We start from the raw sequence: 23,418 nt of genomic DNA, 5'->3' as shown, positions 1-23,418 counted from the left end.
TGATAAGATCCACTCTTCACCGCTATAAATAATGGGTAAATCCCCATTCTTTATTTTCTTTACACCTACCGAATTCTAAGGCAAAGCTTTCTCTCTAAAAACTCTCAAAGCTTCCCAAACTTGTTCTGAAACTATGACTAAAGTTTCCGTCAACATCTCCGGTGCCGGTCACCCTAAGACCAGCTCCGATGAACCCTCCAGGCAAACTTCTGTGCCTAAAACTACCAAGGTCACTACGCCGAGTAAAGGAAAAACTGGGCAAGCTACCTCCTCCAAAGAAAAACTGACCAAAACCAGAACCTATACCAAGGTCTTTGGTAACATTAGCGAATGGAAAGTGGACTTCTCACGATGGGTCTCTGAGTCCTTCGTGACTTTCGAGCAACCCTTCTGCGAATGGATATCGCAAAATGGATGGACCAAGCTGTTCTCTATTAGGGATCACACTTATCCTGACCTAGTAAGGGAGTTCTACCACAATCTCCGTGTTGCTGATGACAACCAGGACTATCTGGCAACTGTGGTAAGAGAAAATACCATTTTCATAAACCCTAACTATCTGGCAAACTTGCTGAAGTTGAAAAATGAAGGAGCAAAGTTGAGAAGATCTGGAGATCATGAAGGTACTGGGTATGAAGTTACCTTCTGTAAACCTGAAGGCCACTCAGGAGAAGCCTCCAGTTCCTCTATGGGACAGCACCAAAAGATGGCTCACTATCTGCTGACCTACTTCATTTATCCTAAGATCAACTGCACCACCTAAGCAACGAACTTTGAGCAATGCTTCATATGACATATGCTGACATACAAACCGATCAACATGCTAGTATTCCTGATTGCTGGGTTCCTACGAAGCACTGGAAATCTAAGGTTGGGCTCGCTCATCACCAGGATCCTCATTGATCATCAAATAGACCTAACTAATGAAGTTAAAGCTAGAGGATCTGAAATCACAGCAGCTTCGCTGAGGGCTTTGAAGTTCAATCAGCCTCTGAAGAAAGGAAAAACTGCTGCTACTGGTGAACAACAAGCTGAGGAAACAGTTGTCCCGAAGAAAGGGAGAAGAACTAAGGCTCTAGCTGCCCGCAAGAGGAAAGCTGTTGAGACCCCTTCAAAGAAGGCTGAGCCTAAGGCAAAGAAGCCTAAGTCAATTGCTGAACCAGGTCAGGAGAGACCTAAGTCAGCTGAGAAAAGGAGCAGGCAAGATGGGCCTGAAATTGAGGAAAGACAAGATGCTGATGAGCAACCTCAAAAGAAGCAGAAGTCTTCTTCACTGACTCCAATTGATGCTATCCCTACTGACGTCATTGTTCCTGGTGACTCTCACTACACACAGTGTCTAGGAACTGTAGCTGAGCATCAAGAAGATGAGGTGCATTTGGACAATCAGTTCATTGCACAAGTTGAGGAAGAGCTAGATGGTGACAGTTCAGAAGATGACGAAGAAGAAGAGGCCAGCGGTCAGGATGACGCTGAGGACAATGAGGAGACAACCAGTGAGGTTGATGCTGAGCAAGCCAATACTAAGTTGGCTGCTGGAGAAGAACAAGAACATGACCAACATAATGTTGATCAAGTACAAGAACAAGCTGACCAGCTCAATACTGATCAAGAAGCTGATCAAGAAGAAACTTCTCCATCTCACTCAGGAGAGTCTATTCAAGCTGACCCTCCTCCTCGCAGAAGAAGATTGGTTAAGGCAAGTCAGAACACAGTCAGTGACATTCCTGTTCAACAACCAACCCTTCCTGACTTTGTTATTCAGAAGCCAACCAAGGACCCCTCTGCACTTAAGCTGAAATTTTTCAGAAAGCAACCATCCTCTACTCCACCGGCTTCTCTAGAAAAGCAAGCCTCTGTTTCTTCACTAAAAGAACATGCCGACTTGAATGCTTCCGCAAATTCTACGAGTCAAGTGGAATCAATTCCCGTCGATGCTGTCAATCCAAGTCTTGTGCTGACTCAGAACATTCCTGCCTCAGTTAGCACCGATAGCATCCGGATTACTTCTTCTCTAATCAACACCTCTGCCGATCAATCAGTTCTACCTGAAACACAAGTGCAGATTGGAAACTCACTTCCAGTCACTGACCACATCATTCCCTTGACTCCTCTTCCAATCGGTCATACTGATGTCACTGGACAACTTAATGAAGGCTCTCAAAGTTACATTAATGCCACTGAGTCTAGCAAAATAATAATCGACTCAGTTCAAGCATTGATCAAAGACCTTCAACAAACTACTCCTGCTGATGCTGGGCCTTCCACTATTGAGACAACTCAGCTTTCCCAAGTCACTCAGCTTCTCAACGAAGTTAAGGGATTCAAGGATTTGCTGAATGTCATCATTACTTTTCAAGCACAGCAAGCTAAGCAGGATTCCATTGCAAAGCTGGCTGAGATCCAGCTGACAACAGCTCAACATCTCAACGCTCTTCAAGAACAAGTTCAGACCTTGTCAGCTGCGAACACACGCTATGCTACTTCTGATGAAGTTAAAATGCTCTTTGCTCAGCTTCACACCGAGCAAATCAAAACCAACGAGCAAATGGTCTCCTATTCTCAGTGCTCAGTGGAGCAAATTGGTGAGGTCGTTCGATTGCTGAATCTGAACAAGTAAGAGATGGATACTGATGCTATGAAACAAAATGAAATGCTGTCTATCACCAGACAAACCTTCAACCACATACGTCACAACAATGTTCAGCATCAATACTATGACACCTACTTACTCAAAACATTCCATCAAGTCATTACTGGACTGACCGATGCACTTACATGGATAGGCAAATCTCAAGCCTTCACAGTCAGCATGATCAGCGCTGTTGAGCTTAATATACCCGCCGAGGTCTTAGATAATGGAGTGGCTATTTTTGATGGTGTCAATGAAAGCGCCGATAGACTTAAAGCGCTGTCCACATAACTGACCAGGGCCGTCTTAACCGATGCCTTTAGGATTCCTCCTCCCGATGCTGACAAAACGGGGGAGAAAGAACAAGTGAGAACACAGCATGAGTCTAGTCAGTCCAAACAGAAGAGAAAGAAATAGATATAGGCTAGCTCAGTATAGGCTAAGTATGTAGTCTCTATGCCTGTCTTGAACTTTTGTTTGTAAACGCTGACTACCTATATTAAATATCTATACTTGCATCTTTTGTTCAAACTCTGAGTTATATTATTTTTATACGATGCTGTGTATTATGTCATTATGTATCTTCAATTAAATCAGCTATGTTTAAAGGCTTATAAAATTTATTGATTGAACCCAATGCTGATAACATGTTTGACATTGACTTATATGTAGTCTTATAAAACTCATTGAACAACAAATTACTCAGTGCCCTCTGAATGTTAAAACCTTCCACTTGACACTGAGTAAAATAGAATATGTTCCATGAGCTGACCTATATCTGAAAACTGACCTTAGACTTACTCGATTAAAATCTTTAAATGTTTAGAGTAAAACTAAGTCAGTAGCTCAACCCTTACGGGGAAGTTTGCTAAGTTATATTAGCTCAACTATCATGGGGGAGCTCAACACTGAGTACCTCGCTGAATAGTTTTACCAACATCAAAATGGGGGAGTTTGTTGAAACACCTTTCCACATAATTTTGATTTGACAAAATTGTTTAAGTATAATTAAAAACATATTCTAAACACACTAAGTTTAAATTCTTTGATTTATTCTACTAATGTGTTTGTTCAATGTTGAGTTAAATTGCTTATAAGACATAAGGATTAAAAGGCCCAAGCCCAATACAAGAGTCAAAGCCCAAGTCAAACGGTTCAAGACAACTCGGCCCACGTATGTCAAAACGTTGTCGTTATGGACAAAACGCAACTCAGCGAAAGAAGGATCTAGAAGACCTTCAGGGAACAACTTCGGAACGAAGCTGCTGAGTTGATTCGACAAAGCGTACAAGACAACAGCTGGCTAAGGAAAACTTCCAGACAAAGTGTTTCCACTTTGGATAAAGTTCAGACGACACAATATGCTGTCCAGTTGACTTTACCATAAAAGGAGAGACATTCTGCCGAGCTGACCAAAAGCTGAACGAGGACAGAAGATACTCAAATCTGATTGGCCGAGAGCTCTGAGCAAGTCAGGATGACAACGACAGGAAGCTGTTTCCCTCCAACGGTTATTTCGAAATTCGAAATGACCGATGCCTCAAGACGTCTCTATAAACAGTGCCATCAGAAGCTTCTTTCAACACAGAACTTGATCAAGCCATTACGCTGACCAAATTTTTACGCAAGTTCTGCAAGCAAAAAAGCAAAGCAATCTTACACTAAATTTCATATCTTTTGTGTAAAAGTCTAGAGTGATTATTCAATCATCTAAGGTGTCTTAGCAATCATTGTTTAGGACAAACACTTATCATTTCTAGAGATTAGAAAGGAGAGGCTGAGTACTCGGTTATAGTACTCAGTGAGAGATTAGGATTGAGTAGAGGTATAGAGGAAGGTACTCTTGTTATACTCAGTTGCTAAGATTGTAAAAGGTTTGAGGCTTTACCTTTAAAGAGCTCAGTAGAGGATTCGAAAGCTCGGAACGTGTTCCGGGGACAGGACGTAGGCTTAGAAGCCGAACCTGGATAAATCCACTAAGTAACATATTTCTTACCTTAAACTCCTTATATATATTGCTTGCTTAAATAACCAAAAACTGACCAAGTAAAGAGGTCAAGCTGAGTTGTGCGCATCGAACATCTGAGCTCAGGAATAGACTCTAAGTGCTATCTCCTGACTCAAGTTATGAAACTGACCTAGTCACCAGTTGACTAAGCCAGTGTCTTGCTGTTTACTCAGCGCCACTGTTAAAACCTTTTCTCCTAAGAAAAGAAGTCTGCCCTAAATTAAGAAAAAGTTTAAATAGTTCCTAACCCCCCTTTGGAACTATACTTGTAACGTTATGAGGGACCAACAATTCCTCCTAACTCACATTATGTACAGAGTCAAGACATTGACACTGAACAACAATCAGAAGAAGAGGAAGAACAAGACCAATTGGGTGGTCAGTTTGAAGAAGAAGAAGAACTGGGTGGTCATGTTGACACTGAGGAGACAGCTGATGATGAGCAATATGAACCAACCAACACTGTGCTGGTTGACAAAGAAGACGATGAGCCAACGACAAATCATCCTGCTGTTCAAAGGGAAACTTCACCAACTGACTCTATTGAGTCCATTCCTGCTGACCCTACTCCTCCAAGGCTAAAAAGACTTAAGAAGAAGGCATATCAAGCCCCCGTCATTGACCTCATGGGTGACTCACCTCTGAGGGATGAGATCACTGACCTAACAAAAGTAGACCTTAAGTTCTTCTCTAATCCTCCTGAGTCTCAACCAGAGCAATAGGAAAAGCAAGCCTCTATTTCTCAGCCGAAGGAACATGCCGACTTAACTGCTTCCCCCAGCCAAAATGATGCCGATCAAGTGCTCGAAGATCCTGCTCCTCAACATGTTGAGCAAGCTAAGGAATTACCTGCTCAGGTGAACACTGAACTTCCTCAACTTCCAACATCTAGTCAACTTCAGCCTGACCCTGAGCAAGTAACACATTCTGCCGATCCTCCTCTTCCACAAATCCAAGTGCAGAATCTAATCCAGTCAGCTTCTACTAGAAATCTTAATTCAAGACCAGTCGCTGATCATGCTGGCACTTCTAATGCTGAGCAGAACCAAACACCTCCTCTATTCGGTTCTACTCCTCCTCCGGCATCTGTGCCAACAAATGATGGATCCTTCAGTTATCTTACTGCCTCTGAGTCTGGTCGAAGAATCATTGACTCAGCTCAAGCCCTTCTCCAGGACCTTCATCAAACAAACGCCGATGTCGCTGGGTCTATTAATGTTGAGCCAACTCAGCTTTCGTCTGTCACTCAGCTTCTTACTGAGATCAAAGGTCTGAAGGATCTTCTGAGTGTCATGACTTCATTACAATCTCAACAGCCCAGGCAGGACTCTATAACGAAGCTGGCCGAACTCCAGCTGACCATGGTTGATCACATGAACTCTCTACAGGGTCAATTTCATCAATTGTCAGCTGCGAACACAACGTATGCAACTTCTGCCGAAGTTCATCAACTATTCAACCAGCTTCATACTGAGCAGGAGAAAACCAATCACCAAATCTCTTCCTCCTCCCAATGCTCCATTGAGCAAATTAGTGAGGCTGTGCGTCTGCTAAACTTAAGCAAGGAAGAGATGGAAACTGACCAGCTCAAAACAAACGAAATCCTGAAGTATTCTCGAGTTACTTTCAACCACGTGCGACACACCAATGCTCAGCGTCAGTATTTTGATTCGTCTTTGCTGAAGATGTTTCATCAAGCTTTTGCAATGCTCACTAACAGCATACACTGGGTTGGAAAGTCTCAAGCATATATTCTGAGTATGCTGAGTGATGCAGCTATCAGTATTCCACGTCCTATTCTGGATGATGGTGTTCCAATTTTTGACGGCATAAATGAAAGCACACGAAAGCTTAAGGCATTCTCTAAACGTCTAACTCAAGCTGCCATTGAAGACACTTTCATTCCTCCTCCTGATGATGGTGGCAAAATGGGGGAGAAAGTACAAGCTCAAAGAACCCAACATTTAGAAGAAGCTTCAGGTAGTCAGCAAAAACAAAAGGGAAAGGGTAAAGCTAAAGAGCATGAAGCCCAACTCAACTACAAGAAGAAATAGCTTGACTATGATTGACTAGATTTCATTTTGTTAAAACTTGTAGTCTTTCCCTTATGTATTTTTGTTGTGCTGACCACCTGAATACAAAACTATGCATGCATCTATCCTTTAAAATTAACCAATCTTACGTGATGCTAACTTATGTTTTGTATTGAATAGTTAAACGCATCTTCTCTAAATCAACTATGTTATTTGTCTACATTGCTTTATGACTGTATGCTGTGTTGATCAAGATGTTGACCTCTTTTATATGTCTTCTTAAACACATTGAACAAAGAAAAACTCAGCGCTCTCTGATATCTAAATCTTCCGCATAAACTGAGTTAAAAAGAATATGTTCCATGAGCTGACCTAATTCTGAAAACTGACCTTAGACTTACTTGATTAAACCTTGAAATGTTTAGAGTAAATCTAAGTCAGCCGCTCAACCCTTACAGGGGAGCATACTGAGTAATATAAGGTCAACTATCATAGGGGAGCTCAACACTGAGTTCTTGACTGAATATTTTTGCCAACATCCAAATGGGGGAGTTTGTTGAAACACCTTTCCACATGATTTTGATTTGACAAAATTATTTAAGTAATTGATAAAAAATATTCTAACACATTAAATTTAAATGCTTTGATTTATTTATACTAATGTGTTTGTTCAATGTTGAGTTTTTTTATCTATAAGACATTAAGATATAAAGTCTAAAAGCCCATGAGTGGAAGTCAAGCCCAAGTCAACATAATCAAGACCTCACGGCCCAAGAAGACGAAACGAAGTCGTATCAAGCAAAACGACGACTCAGCATGAAGAAGGAACGAGAAGCCTTCCAGCAAAAGCTTCAAGAGAAAGCTGCTGAGTTAAGCGACAAGCAGTCAGGACAGCGGCAGACAAGAACCAACTTCTAGACAAAGTATTTCTACTTTGGGTAAAGTTCAGAAGGCGCAGGAAGCTGTCTGGAAGACTTTGCCAAAAATGTCGAAAAATTATGTTTGCCAAACGAAAAGCTGCCGAGCACTGCCGTGGACAGAAGATGCAAGAATCTCATTGGCCAACGACACTGAGCGCGTACTAAGTGACAACAACAGAAAGCCGTTTCCCTCCAACGGTTATTTCGAAATTCGAAATGACCGGTGCCTCAAGTGTCACTATATAAAGGCCTCTCATTTGCTTCAATCGATGCAGATCTTCAATTAGCCGAAACGCTGTCCAAATTCATACTTGAAGTTCTGTGAGAAAAGCAAAGCAAAAACCTTACACCAATTTCCAAATTATTGTGTAAAAGTCTAGAGTGATTTTCAATCATCTAAAGTGTCTTAGCAATTGTTGTTTACGACAAACACTTTATCATCTCTAGAAGAATAGAAAGGAGAGGCTGAGTACTCAGTTATAGTACTCAACGGTAGATATAGGAGTGAGTAGAGGTATAGAGGAAGGTACTCTTGTATACTCAGCTTCTATTGTAAAAGGTTTCGTGCTCTACCTTTAAAGAGCTCAGTAGAGAATTAAAAAAGCTCGGACGAGTTTCGGGGACTGGACGTAGGCGGAGAGGCCGAACCAGGATATGTCTGCTGAGTAACATATTTCTAACCCTTAAACTCCTTTACATATTGCTTGCTATAAAACTGACTAAGTAACAAACTCACACTGATTTAAGTGCACTAAGAAGCTGAGTTCAGGAATAGACTCTAAGTGCTATCTCCTGACTCAACGAAAGAAAAAGACTTAGTCACAAGTTGACTAAGCTTGTGTCTTAGAATTACTTAGTGCCGCTTTGTAAACCTTTTCTTAAGAAAAGAAGTCAGCCTAAACGGATAAAATTTTAAATAGTTCCTATCCCTCTCTTGGAACTAAACTTGTCACGTTATAAGGGACCAACACAATAATCAAATGAACTATGATTTTAAATATATTAGAGACTAATGCTTATAATCTTTTTACATTTGAACTAGACAAATTTCTGAATGTAATCATCTAAAAACAATAAGCAATGTACATCTCCAAATTTGTCAATCTGTCAATCTTTCAAGAGGCGTGGTGGTGTTGATTGGAAGCCAAATCCAACTTGATCTACATGCATATCTAAGTCATTATTTCCTAGAATCCCCAAGTCTTGATATCTGCAAAACCAAATGATGCTCATTAATTACGTACCGTATATAGATAGTGGAAAAAACATCATTTGCATCGTCCATTTAGGGCCATTTGCATCGGCCTTTAGGTGATGCAAAAGCCCTCGATGCAAATTTAATGAGTTTTCATCAGCCGGTGGCTGATGCAAATGATTGAAGCAATTACATCGGCCATTTCAAAGGGCCGATGCAAATGAGACCGCATTTGCATCGGTACTTTAAAAGGGCCGACACAAATGCAGTCTCATTTGCATCGGCCCTTTTAAACGGCCGATGCAAATGCAGTCTCATTTGCATCGGTCTTTTTAAAGGGCCGACGCAAATGCTTTAACCATTTGCGTCGCACATTTTAAAGGGCCGATGCAAATGACCCTTTTTCCGAATAATTTTTTTTATTTATTGAATGGAGCTCTGAAATTCATAATATTACATTACATCTTATCTAACAATATTTTAGAATTAATCATCAACATTCAACAATATTTTAGAATTAATCATCAACATTGAAATAACGATTATTGCATATTGAAAATGTAAACCAATCACTCAGATGATGGTGCCATGATATAGAGTAAACTAGATAAATAAGGACCATCAGAAACTTCAACCTAGAAAAACTTGACACGTTAAACTTTGGGACCCAAAATTAAACTACACAAACAAGTTCAGGACTTGCAGAGAGACAAGATTAATAATAAAAGAACTAGAGAGGCACAGGCCAATTTATACTAGCATTCATGTAATTGATAGTTTGTTCCAAAACAGAATGTTAGTTTTGGAATTGAGAATACAGTGCATAAGGGAAACGTAAGCAGAGACAAATTAATACAAAAATTGTAATTTGGAAATTTTAGTGAGGATAATTTTAGTTAAAACGTACCAGTTGTGTTCAAAAGAATATTAATAAGAAATCAATATACAATTCTGAAAATTACAGTGAAAAACATCAGAGGCATAAAGAAGTGTTTTATTAGCCTTTTCTAGAACCATATAAAGCTTCTTTCCTCTCGTATTTCCATATATTTCTCTTGATTTACATTATCCCATTTTGCTCTGCTCTTTTCTGCATCTACCTTAATAAAACATCAATAAACAAATTAATCAGTACTTATTTTTTGATAGAATTAATCAGTACTTATACCTCTGAGAGGACCCCTCCCCGGACCCTCGCTTAGCGGGGACGCGTAATGCACCGGGCCGCCCTTTATACCTCTGACACATAGAGAGCTACAATCGGAGGGCCAATACCATTCCTGTTCCAACGAACAATCTTCCTAAATGCATGCCTCATAGATCCTTTGTCATGGCACTGCACCATTATGTTTGTATAGCTCCATAAAAGACAGAATAAATATGATACATACAGAAAACTGGATAGTGATGAATATGCAGGAGCTGTTGAAGCAATAAGATTTGTTTGTCATTCATATAAGACTGTTAAACCAAGATGAACAGCAGCAAACAGGCAAAAGTTATAAAAACAAACCAATCCAAATGCTATAAAATATTCTTCCTTATAAGTTGGAGCCAACTACTTGTCATTCCAACATGAAGTGTACTAAGATAAGAAATATCATCTAATTTCATGCTTGGTTTTGACTATAGAACTTACAGAGAAGATTCAAACAACCATACAAATATGAATCTGTATAGTAGGAAGACCCAAATCCTTTTAACAAGAAGACATTCAATATTGAGTGAAAATCAATTATATATATACCAAACATCATTTTATGAAAACTCAAGTTGTATCAAATTTGAGCAGATAAGAAGTATGAGCCCATGAGAACATACCTCATTATAGCCCATATTATCATCGGCAAAGCACACGGCTAAAATGTCCTGCGCCGCCCAACTGCATCTGCAATCAAACCACTGAAATAGATCCCACGAAAGCCTGAGTGACAAACCAAACTTTGAAGAGAATGATAGACATATATTTACACAAGTCATCCTCATATTATTCACAATCTCACATTTCACATGTTCTCCAAATTATTTACTTCATTACAAAAGAGGGAGTTCTCAAAATATGGAGACAGCAAATGTTCTGCATACGCTAAAATGACAAGTACTTAAATATTATGCAAAATGTGCTTTACCTTTGTAAGGGTTGTAACCTTTACTGCTGGTGGAGCCCTGGAAATGTTTTAATCTTCATGAACTAATAAATAGTGGTATCCCTTCACATGATAAGCATTCTCACCACCCCATCCTTTTGATAGTTTATCTTCCACTTTCAACATCTTAAGTGATGCCTACCACATTAGCATAACTAAATTAAATAATCAATGGTTGTTAAGCAATTATTTTCATTACATTCTTTGCTAGGTAAAATTGTACTTTGGAAACTTAGGTGTTTTTGTTTAATTATTCTCCACTATTGCTTTTAGTTTATTTCAGCTATGTTCCATCAAAATGCTCCTCAAAATTCTCAAATTGCTACAAAGTTCATATGAACAGAATGTAATGTTTGTTAAGCATAAACTGAAAGCTTAATGTTTGGGATAATCAGCTTGTTTATTCCACTTGAAACAATGGCTATTTAAAAGCCTTACAAAACAGAAAGTAGAGAAAAAATAGCAGCACATACATGAAGATTCCCAAGCAAAACAGAATTAAAAAAAACTATCTGCACTAGCCTTTAAAATAGGACTCCCTACTGACTAGGCAACTTATTAACAATAAAGTAAAACAACTCCTACAAAATAGGACTTTAACGTTAACAATGACATGCATACATATGTACCTATATGAAATTTTTATTCACATAAGTATACAAGTATTGAAATACAACAATAAACAATTCCTACAACCCTAGATTCAGCAAAAGAAAAACAATTTTGATAAATGATTCCCCTTTACTAATTTAAATTAAGCATCTAACACACACCTTTGATGCGAGCTGCTTCCTCGGAGCCTTTCCACCAGTGGATTTACAAGCAATTTGCTTAGTACGAGCCATCTCACTTTCAAAATAAGAAAAGAAAGAACAGAGACTGCATTTCAACAAAATGTAGATTTAATCATAAAATGCTTCTAGGTCCAACATTTCAATACAAATCAAAACCGAAATAAATCAAACTCACTTGCACATTTTCACTTGTGCAATTCGACTTCGAACTCAAAACCCATCTACCTTTGACTCGCAGTCATTTTTCGCTCTGATCTCCTATAAAATTCGAGAGTCTCTGAGAAATTTCTCGTTGGGATGTCTAGACTCTAGAATTTTAACCACGACATAAACACAAATTAAAAGAAAATTAATTTGCAAATTAATTGAAAACATGAAAGAATTGGTGAGAAATAAGTACCGATTGTGAACTGGAACTGAGTGAAAGGTGAAACCAAAAAACAAAATAACCAAATAATGAATAATATGGATAACCACCTAGTGATATAGTTATAGAAGAAGGAAAGGGAAGGATCGTTGAGCAGGAATAAGGATCATATTTACAGCAATGGATAAAATCCTTGAGCTCGGTGAGTTTAGCAGCATCCATTTGAAGAATAGGGAAGATGAGAAGAAGAACGAAGAAGAGAAATGAGCCAGTCGGAGGTGGAGAAGGCAGCCATGGAAGGGAGATGAGTTTCCGTCTTTGAGAAGGAGAAGAGGGAGATGGGAGGCGGTTACAAATAAGTACATTAACCCTAAGATCCAAATTTTATATTAACACTATTTGCATCGCCTTTTAAAGGGCGATGCAAATAATGCAGTTATTTGCATCGGCACTCATTAAAGGGCTGATGCAAATAATTCAATTGATATTTGCATCGGCCCTTTTAAAACGGCCGATGCAAATAATACGTTTATTTGCATCGGTCACTGTTAAGGGTCGATGCAAATACTAATTGTCATAGCATTTGCACCGGTCCTAAATAAAGGGCCGATGCAAATGGGCCTTTTGCATCGTATTTTGTAACGGCCGATGCAAATGCGTCGATCCAAATGGTCATTTTTCCACTAGTGCTTCTGAGACCCTTCACTTACCCATCCACATTATAAATATGAAGTTTTTAACAATTCTCAAGAGTCCATAACCCAACACTATACTTACTCTAGTTATATCGAGCATTGATAGACATATAAAGAACCTTTATCGTTGTGTTGAGTTGCAGATTTCCCTACTCCGGTCTGAGGCACCCAGGTGCCTTATCAATATATATGCAGGTCCTGACCGTTGGCAATGGACTGCCATGATGAAGGGCCCTCCAAACACCCCTTATGAAGGAGGTGTATTCATAGTCCATATGGACTTCTCTGTCGATTTCCCCTCCACACCTCCAGTTGTAAGAACATTCATGAAGTTATTAACACACAGAAATTAGTTCATATATATGCAAATACACTCATGACATTACTATTGTTCGCATGTCATATTCAGGACCAAAATTTATCATCCTAATATCGGTCCATTGGGGCATGTATCTATGCCCCGACTACTTGATCGCCCTTCTTATCTTATTGCCACGGTAAGATGATGCTATAAATCTATGCATTTGCCTATGTTTGGGATCTAATTTATCTATTCATGTTTGGGGTCTAATTTAATTTATCTATGCATTTTATAGCTGCTGTGGAATATTTATGGACTGCTGATAGAGCCCTTCATTGAGGGGCCATTTCCTAGCCGAGAGCGAATTGTTGAACGATACATCAACAATAGGGCAGGTTATGTAGCAACTTCCAAGAGATGGACTGAAGAGCATGCAGGGGAATGATGATGTGCAAATAGCAAACAAGGGGGCATGATGATGTGACGTGTGAATAGCGTATAGGGGGGCGTGATGTGCGAATAGCAAGGAGATTTGGATGCTAAACACACATTGAGTTGGATGGTGTGGACTACTGGATGGGCATAGAGCCAATCTTGACGAACAGAATGATTACTGATTACAAATCTACTTGGTAATCAATCTGATCTTCAATGTTGGCTTCATGCCTCGCCAGTATTCGACACCATCTAACTCTAATGGTTGTTCAGCATCCAGATATCCTTGGTTACCATCTGCACGTCATAAGCATGCAAGGGGGGCATGATATGCAAATAGAAAGGAGATTTGGATGCCAAAGAAACACTGAGCTGGATGGTGTGGACTACTGGATGGGCATAGAGCCATTCTTGAAGAACAAAATGATTACTGATTACAAATCTACTTGGTAATCAATCTGATCTTCAATGTTGGCTCTACGCCTGTCGAGTACTCGACACCATCCAGCTCCACTGTTTCTTTAGTATCCAAATCTCCTTTGTTGCTATTCGCGCATCACGCCCCCCTTGTACGCTATTCGCATGTCACATCATAATGCCCCCCTTACACGCTATCATTTTTTGATAGGCAATCCAAAGTAGACAACTTATTCAAGTAGACATATGTATATTCAAGTGACACATAACATGCTATAACAAGTAGTCAACTTATTCATTTATGTCTATTCCTAAATTGATATAAAACATATGTGTATTCAAGTGACACATAACATGTTACATGCCCAATAAACATTCATACACAAACTGAATCAGTTCTACTTTCTAAACAGAATATAAAACAAGCCAACATGCTTCATACATAGACACATACACATACAACATAGCTCGTAGGTATAAGAGTATTCCCATATCACAATGGACATTCATATCTACATGCCAAAATGAACATTCATAGCAATGCAAATAAATAATCCTTTACAAGATACTTGCCACTTGGATTGTACTTGCTGAAAAGTGAGCACGATGATGAAGTCTACGATGCTCTAGCCACAGGTTCATAACTTATGTTGATAGCATCGAACCCCCATCACCATTCTGAATGGTTTCAATCAGATAACAAGCCAAGTGGAAGGTATATTGTAAACCTATCTCATCAGCATAACTCATGTTAAAATAAAAAGGAATCAGGCGAGTTCATAACATTTTCAGCTTTAAGAGTATGCCTAATCAGCTACATGCCTAATGAACATTCATACACATACTCAATCCATCTAGCTTCCTAAACAGAATATCAAGTAGACAACTTATTCGTGCATGTTTATTCCTTACTTATTCATAACATTTTCAACTTTAAGAGTATGCCTAACATGCTATAACAAATAGACAACTTATTCGTGCATGTCTAAAACTTGTGCTCATAGCATCATAAAGGCACCACTATGTACCTACCACTTGGATTATACAGTTCGTGATGAAGTTAGCATGGTGATGAAGTGTATGATACTGTCACCACAAGCTTAGTCATAAACTTGTGTTGTTAGAATCATAAAACTTCATCACTATGTTAAATACTTTTCCATAAGCATAACAAGCCAAGTGACATGATACATAGTAATGGAAATTTAGGTTGACCATATGACTATGCTTCACAAACCATATGTTGTAGGCATGAACATTATTTCACTCAATGAACATTCATAGCATAAGAGTATGGCCAATCACAACAACATCATACATGTAACTAATCAGCTACATTCCCAAATGAACATTCGTACACATACTCAATCAGTCTAGCTTCCTAAACAGAACATCAAACATAAACATGTTTCATAGACATACACATATCAATCACTTCTAGCAGTATAACTCATAGGTGTTAGAGTATTGCCAATCACAATGAACATTCAAAGCTTTAGAGTATGCCTAATCAGCCACATGCTTAATGATCATTCATACATAAACTCTATGAGTCCTAACTTCGTAAATAGTTATATCTAACCAATCAGTTCATACCAATCATTTTAGATGTCTTCATCTAAGTCCCCATGAAGAAATGCCGTTTTTACATCCATTTGCTGCAGCTCCAAATCTTCTGCAGCTACCATACTCAACAGTAAACGAATAGTAGCCAGCTTCACCACTAGAGCAAAAACGTCAGTATAATCTATGCCGTACCTCTGCTGAAAGCCTTTCACGACCAGCCTTGCCTTGTAGTGTTTGCTACCATCAGCCTCTTCTTTGATTCTGAAAATCCACCTGTTTAGTAGAGCCTTCTTACCCTTTGGAAGCTCAACAAGTTCCCAGGTTCCATTGGTCATCAAGGAATCCATCTCATCATCTATTGCAAGCCTCCACTTGCTCGCATCCTCTCCACGAGATGCCTCCAAGTAGCTTTTTGGTTCACCACTATCTGTCAGCAACATGTAGTTGCTTGTAGGCATGTACCTGTCAGGTGCTCTACGCTCTCTGGTGGATCTGCGTAGTGTAACCGATGGAGTTTGGGGTTCTCCTACCTCCTCCACAACTACCTCCTCCACAGTTGCCTCCTCCATAACTACCTCTTTGCTCCCACCAGAATTCGTGATGTCTAGGTCCACGACCTCAGGTTCTGAATCAGCAGTATCAGATGCTCCCAGACTATCCTTGTACATCATCTGCTCATTAAAAACAACATCCCGACTGCGAATAATCTTCTTGTTCTGACTATCCCAGAACCGATATCCGAAATCATCACCACCGTATCCAATGAACGTACATTTAACAGACTTCGCATCTAACTTACTTTTCTCAAGGGGAGCAATATGAACATATGAATCACATCCATAGAAAATCAATATGAATAATTGAAATTACGATAAACGAAAATAAGCAAACACACACGAATTGTTTACCCAGTTCGCAACTCAATATGAATGACTACGTCTGGGGGCACTACCAAGCTAGGATATTTACTATAATGAATGAGATATGAATTACAGAGAAAGAGGTTACATTTATACTCCTGAAACCCTAACCGTCTGAAACCCTAATCGTCCAGAGAAAGAGGTTACATTGTTTACCCAGTTGGATCGCTGCAGTTGGGCCTATATATTTTAGTCTCCATAAGCCCAACAGGAAAATGTTAGGTGTCAGTGACCTATTGGGTGAGATTTAAAATTTTAAGATTATAATAAATTATAAAATATAGAATAAATGAAAGGACAAAAATACCCTTCTAAACTTTTGACTTTGATTGCCAACTCAGCTATTTTAACACCGTTAGATAAAAATGCCTATGTTTGCTAACAGAATGAAACAATGGTACCAATTTGCAAATTTTTAAACCACGTAGGTGCTGTCGAAAATGAGTGTAACCACAAGGTTTATTTTTGTACTTTTCCCAATAAATAATTGTAGTTTTAAAATTTTATTTATGTATAAAGAGCCTACAATTTATATCTTGCCTAGGGCCTCAAACGATCATGAGCCGGCCCTAGTGCCTATTGAGCAAGATCTGGCTGTTGAGCCATCCATAGAAAATCAAGCCTATGTTCCTAACTCAGGGGAACATGCCAACACCAACAACTGGAACCCCAACTTGGGCAACAATACCGAGCCAACAGCCTATGCTCAACAAAACCTCCTCAATATCTGAGCAAGCTTCAAAGGACACAACTGTTGATCATCCTCCTTCTGGTCTAGATACCACTCTTACCTTCCATCCCACTTCACCTCAATCTCCTCACACCTCAACATCCAAAAAACTAGAATAGGCTAAAGGTCAAACCTCTGAGACTTCTACTGAGAACATTAAGAGTGTTCAAAATTGGTTGGGTTATTCTAACCCACCAAATTTCAACCTATCCAACCTATGAAAGATGGTGTTAAGTGGGTTACAATGAGTTAGATGGATTGAATGGGTTATAAATTTTATATTTGATGGTTTATCATAAACCATCTTAATAACTCGTCTAACCCACTCAACCCGTATAATTCTCTCTTTGTTTTTTATTTATCTCATTTAAAATTTTTATAAAATGAGGTTATTATAATTTGATATTTTTTAAACTGAAAAAATGAAAATTGTAAAACTGGAGAATTGAAAAAACAATAATAATAATAAATCTAAAACGGAAAAAAAATCATACCTCAAGCGGACATGACACTCGAATCGGTGGTGAATCCGGCAAGTCCGCCGATTCTGCCAATTCATGTACTCCATTAAAAAATGTGTTTAGAATTTGAAATGGATAAAAAAACAACGTTGGTTTAATTAAAGAGAGTTTTGCAAAAAATTAAGAGACCCTTTCTATTACGTTGCAACTAAAAACTATATATTTATTACTTCCAATTCATGACTTTTATTTATTTATTTCTTTCTCTACTTGAGACCTTTAATCGGTTAAGTCAACTTTAATTTGGTTATATGTAAAAAACTTAGTTATTAAAACTTTAATAAGTTTTTTGTAGTTATGTTTGTAACGCACTATATATCATAAGACATAATTAAAGTTTAACCATGATATTATAAAATATTTCTCTCATCTTTTCATCTAATGATAACAATGATGATAAATATTTCTCTCATCTTTTCATCTGCATTATGCTCTCTCCCTCTTCACTTTATACCTTTTCTCTATTGCCTTTTTGTGATATTATAAAATTTATGATTGAATCATAACTATCAGTTTGAGCTTTTAGTCCAACAAATTGCATTACACATCTCTAGCGATCTAAAGGCTTCACCTCCCTCTCCAACTTCCAATCCTAACGAAGACTCATAGTTCTGTTCCTTTTTCCCAAACCTTATATTATACCTGAACACTAGTCTCCTATCACGAGACCAAATCGCTGATGCAACAGAAATCCTATTACTAATTGGCGAGGTAAATGCAATTTTTTCCCCATTTATATAGTTGTATCTCTCTTTTGATTCCCTTTGATTTCCAATTTAAGAATCCCTTTTCTCAGTTTTTGGTGTTTATCAAATTGATGGGTAGCAATATTACTATGATAAAGTGATAGAAATGTGAATACTCATCTGGTAGTCTTTCTTCTCTTCTACATATCTTTCCAATAATTTGTATATCTTTTACGCCGGACATGCAGAAATCCCACTGCATTCACGAACACCTTTTTACCAAGTCCATGGACTGTCACAAAGTCTTTTCTAGTGAAAATTGCACCGGCTCTTACCATTGACCTCTGCAAGGATGTCGCCTCTCTAGGCCAAAGCCCAAAAACAAACTGTAAAGGAGCAAATAACCATTCATATGTTGATATCAAGGCTCACCTGGTTTGTGATGTCTACCATAACCTGTTCAATTATTGCATATTTCTCATCAGGGTTGTGAAAGCTTGTCACAATTATTCAAATTACGCCTATTTAGAGCGAATTGCTATATTTCCTATTCTTATTTAAGGAAGGTTATATTTCCTATTCTTATTTAAGGTCGTAGGTTAGAATTAATAGGGTGATTTAAGGTAAGTTAGAATTGTTAGGGCCATGAATTTTGGAAGACTAGTACACTCTTCTTTTCCCATTTTCTTATTTAAGAGAATTGTACTGTACCAATTTATTATGCAATTGATTAATGAAATCTTTATTTCTTCCTTCTAAATTCTCTATATATTCTCTCTTTTCTCTGTTTATCTCGATCTCTCTCCAACCTTCTCTCTTCTTTCTCTATTCTTCTCTTCTTCTAAGAACTTTTCTGCCCTAATCTTACTGTCAGAAATCCTAATCCTGATTGGATGTCTATTTGATTTGTTGCATAGATCATCTACTGGTTCTGGATGGTACTATTTCAAGTTGTTGACGTAGAAAATCTGATGGATTAACATCCACTGTGGTAATTCAAGTTTATAAGCTACGGGTCCCACTTTGGCTAGAATTTGGAGTGGTCCCTCATACTTTCTCACAAGTCTTCTATCTCTGTTACATAGGCAACAAAGTTGTTTAGATATGAGCTTCACCAGGACTAGGTCTCCCATTTGGAAGTCTTAGGGACGACGACTTGTATCTGCCCATTTCTTCATCATTGTTGATGCTTTCGCCGAATGCGCCTTAGCAATCTCCTCATTCTGTTTCCACTCCTTAGTAAATAAATATGCTTTTGGGTTCTTGCCATATATAGCATGTCAACTGAATAAGGCACCAACGGCTGTTGACCTGTAACAATTTCAAAAGGTGATTTATTAGTAGTAGAACTTTTTAGCTATTAAAGCAGAATTGCACCACATCCAATAGAGAAGACCAATTCCGTTGACTCGCATTGACAAAGTGGCGGAGGTACTCTTCCAGCATTTCATTAAATCACGTTGTTTGTCCATCAGTCTGAGGATGATAACTAGTAGACATATCGAGGCTTGTCCCCAGGAACCGAAATCATTCAAACCATAAGCTTCCTACAAACGGCCATCCTTGTCACTAACAACACTCTTTGGGATCCCCCAATATTTCACTACATTCTTGAAGAAAGCTTGTGTTGTTACATTCTTCACCACGAACTCGGATCCCAATAAATAGTGGCGCCAATGCACAACTCCAAGTAGTTCTTTCTCATGAGTAGAGTATCTTCGTTTTGTGTCACTGAGCTTCCTACTTTCAAACGCTGTTGATCGATCCTCTTGCATTATGACTCCCCGTAAAGCAAAATATGACACATCGGTGTGAATACGAATGGCTTGGCCATATCTGGAATGGCTAATATTGGGTCTACAATGGCTGCTTATTTGAAACTCTCGAGGGCCTTTTGACATTGTTCATCCAATTCCATTGTGTTCAAAGGGGTTTTCCAGCCGACTATAGTTCCATACAAGAAATTTTTGATACATTTGTTTATTTTTTTTTCGGTACCATGCTTTTACATGTTTCTAGAAGCACATTTATTTATTTATTTCAGTATCATGCTTTTAGATGTTTCTAAAAATGAAAGGATACGGGATATAAACTATTACCTTATAAGAATAGATTTATTACTTTGAATTAAAATTATAATTCCTAATCAATAATATAACTTACATTTTCCAAATTATACTAGATACATACATATATAGCTCATGGTTCATGAAAAGAAGACAACTTACTGACACCATGGGGACTGTGAAGCTTTGTTTCAGAAAATCCAACCAATACTACATCGAAGTCATCCATCAGTGCCACTGTGAACCCTATCGTGCATATCCAACGTCCCAACTTGCAAGGTACATGTTGGGACATTTGAATAATAGATTGAGTTGGGGAGTTGATGGCCTTAATCTTTCCTGTCTCTCTCAATACATGGAGGCCTAATCGGGAGGATTCAGTATCTGCTATAAAATTATTAGTGGCTGCTATATCAATCAAAGCTCTCGTGTTCTTGCCATTGATTATAATTTCTACATACGTGGGTCCCTTTTTTGTACTATCTCATATCTCCGTCAATTATTCCACATATTGTCTAAAGACGTCAGAGTTTAGACACAAAATGAAATAGGTAAGGTTGTAGTAGGTAGGATTCGGGATATACAATTATTCATTTTTTTAACTATGCATTTATGGTGTTTCCAAAAATGAAATAGATAAATAATGTACTAATAGGATTCATGATATAAAATTACCTAATAGAAATGGATTATTATTGGGATTTATTACTTCAATTAAACTTACAAATGCTAATAAATAAATAAAAAATACAGATATTACATTTTCCAAATTATTCTAGATACATAGAGGTGTAGCTCCAGCGATGAAGAGTTGATCGAATTCTACCTATAGAAGAAATCAAAGGGAGAATTCGTACCTGCCATTGAAGAGTGTGATCTATACTCAAGCCAGAATCATTCAAACCAGAAGCTTCCTACAAACGGCCATCCTTGTCACTGACAATACTCTTTGGGATCCCCCAATATTTCACTACATTCTTGAAGAAATCTTGTGTTGTTACTTCTGCGGTCGAGCACTTCAACATCAGAATGAAAGTCCCATATTTGGAAAACCTATCAACCACCAAGATGGAGTCAAAGTCTCCCACCCGAGGGAGGCTCGAGTTAAAGTCGAGGGAGACACTTTGCAATGGTCATCTTGGCACTGGTAAAGGTTGCAATAATCCTGTAGGTTTCATTATTTTTGCCTTATCTTGTTGGCAAATCAGGCAGGTTTTTGTCCTATTCTCTCACGTCATCTTCCATCCTTGGCCAATAATAATTGCATTAGAGAAGAGCTAGCATATGATGCCATCCTGGATGACCTGCCCATACTGTGCCATGACATTCCTTCATCAATATCTTCCTCAAATTGGCACATAAACTCTTTCTTTAGTTGTTAACAACAAGTCGTTGCTGATTCAGAATTGTCATGTTCTCTCGGATTTGTTGCCACAATGAGGAGGATATAGTTGGCTACAGGATAAAGAAGCCATTTGTGTCAACCCTGCTAGTTCTGACTTCCGACTCAGTGCATTAGCAATGTGGTTTGTTTTCCCTGAGTGATATTCTAGTACAAAGTCGAATTCTGCTAACAAGTTTTACCATTGAGCCTGCTTTGAAATCAATAGATGTTGGGTCAGAAAATGGCTGACTGCTAAGTTGTCCATCTTCACCACGAACTTGGATCCTAATAAATAGTGGCGCCAATGCACAACTGCAAGTAGTTCTTTCTCATGAGTAGAGTATCTTCGTTTTGTGTCACTGAGCTTCCTACTTATTGGTCGACCCTCTTGCATTATGACTCCCTGTAAAGCAAAATCTGACACAACGGTGTGAACTTCGAATGGCTAATATTGGGTCTGCAATGGCTGCTTGTTTGAAATTCTCGAGGGCCTTTTGACATTGGTCTGTCCAATTCCATTGTGTTCAAAGGGGTTTTCCAGCCGACTATAGTTCCATACAAGAAATTTTTGGTACATTTGTTTATTTTTTTCGGTCCCATGCTTTTACATATTTCTAGAAGCACATTTGTTTATTTTTTTCAGTATCATGCTTCACTACAAAAAAGTTGCCCTTTTATGACACTTTTTTATGTTACGCACAAAATTTTGTCACTTATGATTGCCTAATTGTGACAAAAATTAGATTTTGTCACCAGTTTTATTTTTTTATAACAAATTTCATGTGCGTCTCCATTAACATATATTTTTGTCACTATATAAGACATTTGATGATGATAAAGTAAACATCGTCACTTAAAAAATTGGAGGCAAAAAATGCTACTAAAAAATTGGAGGGAAAACTATTTGTCAATGAAAAAAAATCAATTAATGACAATTATATCGTCATGATAAAAAAAGCCATTTTATGACATTTCTTATTCATCAAAATTTAATAAAAATGAAAGATGACAATGTTGATTTTGTCATATATTTAATTTTATAGTGACATTATTAATTATATTATCATATATTTGATGTCATACCCGACCCTAAATGACCTCAATCGGCATCGGGCGTGAAATAGAAAGATCATAATCAATACTTAGGAGTCTCTAATTTAATCCAAATATCATTATATATTGAACTACCAAAGTTCTAACCATAATTCTCACAATAAGCAGCCAACTTCCAAACCCCGCCTAAACGGTCGGTAACCTTCTCAATATCCTGTACTTTCTCACCTAAAAACATTAAAACATTTGAAAATGTGAGACAAAAATCTCAGTAAGAAACTATCAGTTATAAAAATCAACTTACTGAACATAGCTACATATATACCGTTAAAAAGGTATTTAAACAAAACCTTATAAAATACACTCAAACCAAAGTTCATAATATAGTCAAAGTAGTGAACCAAAAACCAAAAATATATAATCTTATATCGATTCTTGAGTTCAAAACCTTATAAAATATTATAATCAAATAAACGTTTTATCAAACCAAATCGTAATCAAACAAACGTAAAATCTTATATTAAAATCAATCATAACGGAAAACATAA

The 23,418-nt window shown here is 38.0% G+C and overlaps 1 long non-coding RNA gene across 4 annotated transcripts; it reads right to left on the bottom strand.

The window, feature by feature from the left end:
• Positions 1–8,682: 8,682 nt before the first annotated feature.
• Positions 8,683–12,430, bottom strand: LOC136203828 (uncharacterized). Of its 4 annotated transcripts, none has more exons than XR_010674990.1 (7): positions 12,130–12,430; positions 11,905–12,037; positions 11,709–11,814; positions 10,918–11,073; positions 10,610–10,690; positions 9,957–10,124; positions 8,683–8,803 (listed from the first exon to the last, which is right to left on the bottom strand). It is a non-coding gene; the product is annotated as an uncharacterized lncRNA (long non-coding RNA). The 4 variants fall into 4 exon arrangements; XR_010674991.1 differs by lacking the exon at positions 8,683–8,803 and adding an exon at positions 9,701–9,888; XR_010674992.1 differs by lacking the exon at positions 8,683–8,803 and having other exon boundaries at positions 9,701–10,124; positions 10,610–10,712.
• Between the last annotated feature and the right edge of the window lie 10,988 nt (positions 12,431–23,418).

Source organism: Euphorbia lathyris, chromosome 8 (assembly GCF_963576675.1).
Source record: "Euphorbia lathyris chromosome 8, ddEupLath1.1, whole genome shotgun sequence".
Lineage (NCBI taxonomy): Eukaryota > Viridiplantae > Streptophyta > Magnoliopsida > Malpighiales > Euphorbiaceae > Euphorbia > Euphorbia lathyris.
Note: the sequence above shows the minus strand (reverse complement) of the source record. Positions and strands in the feature narration are given on the sequence as shown.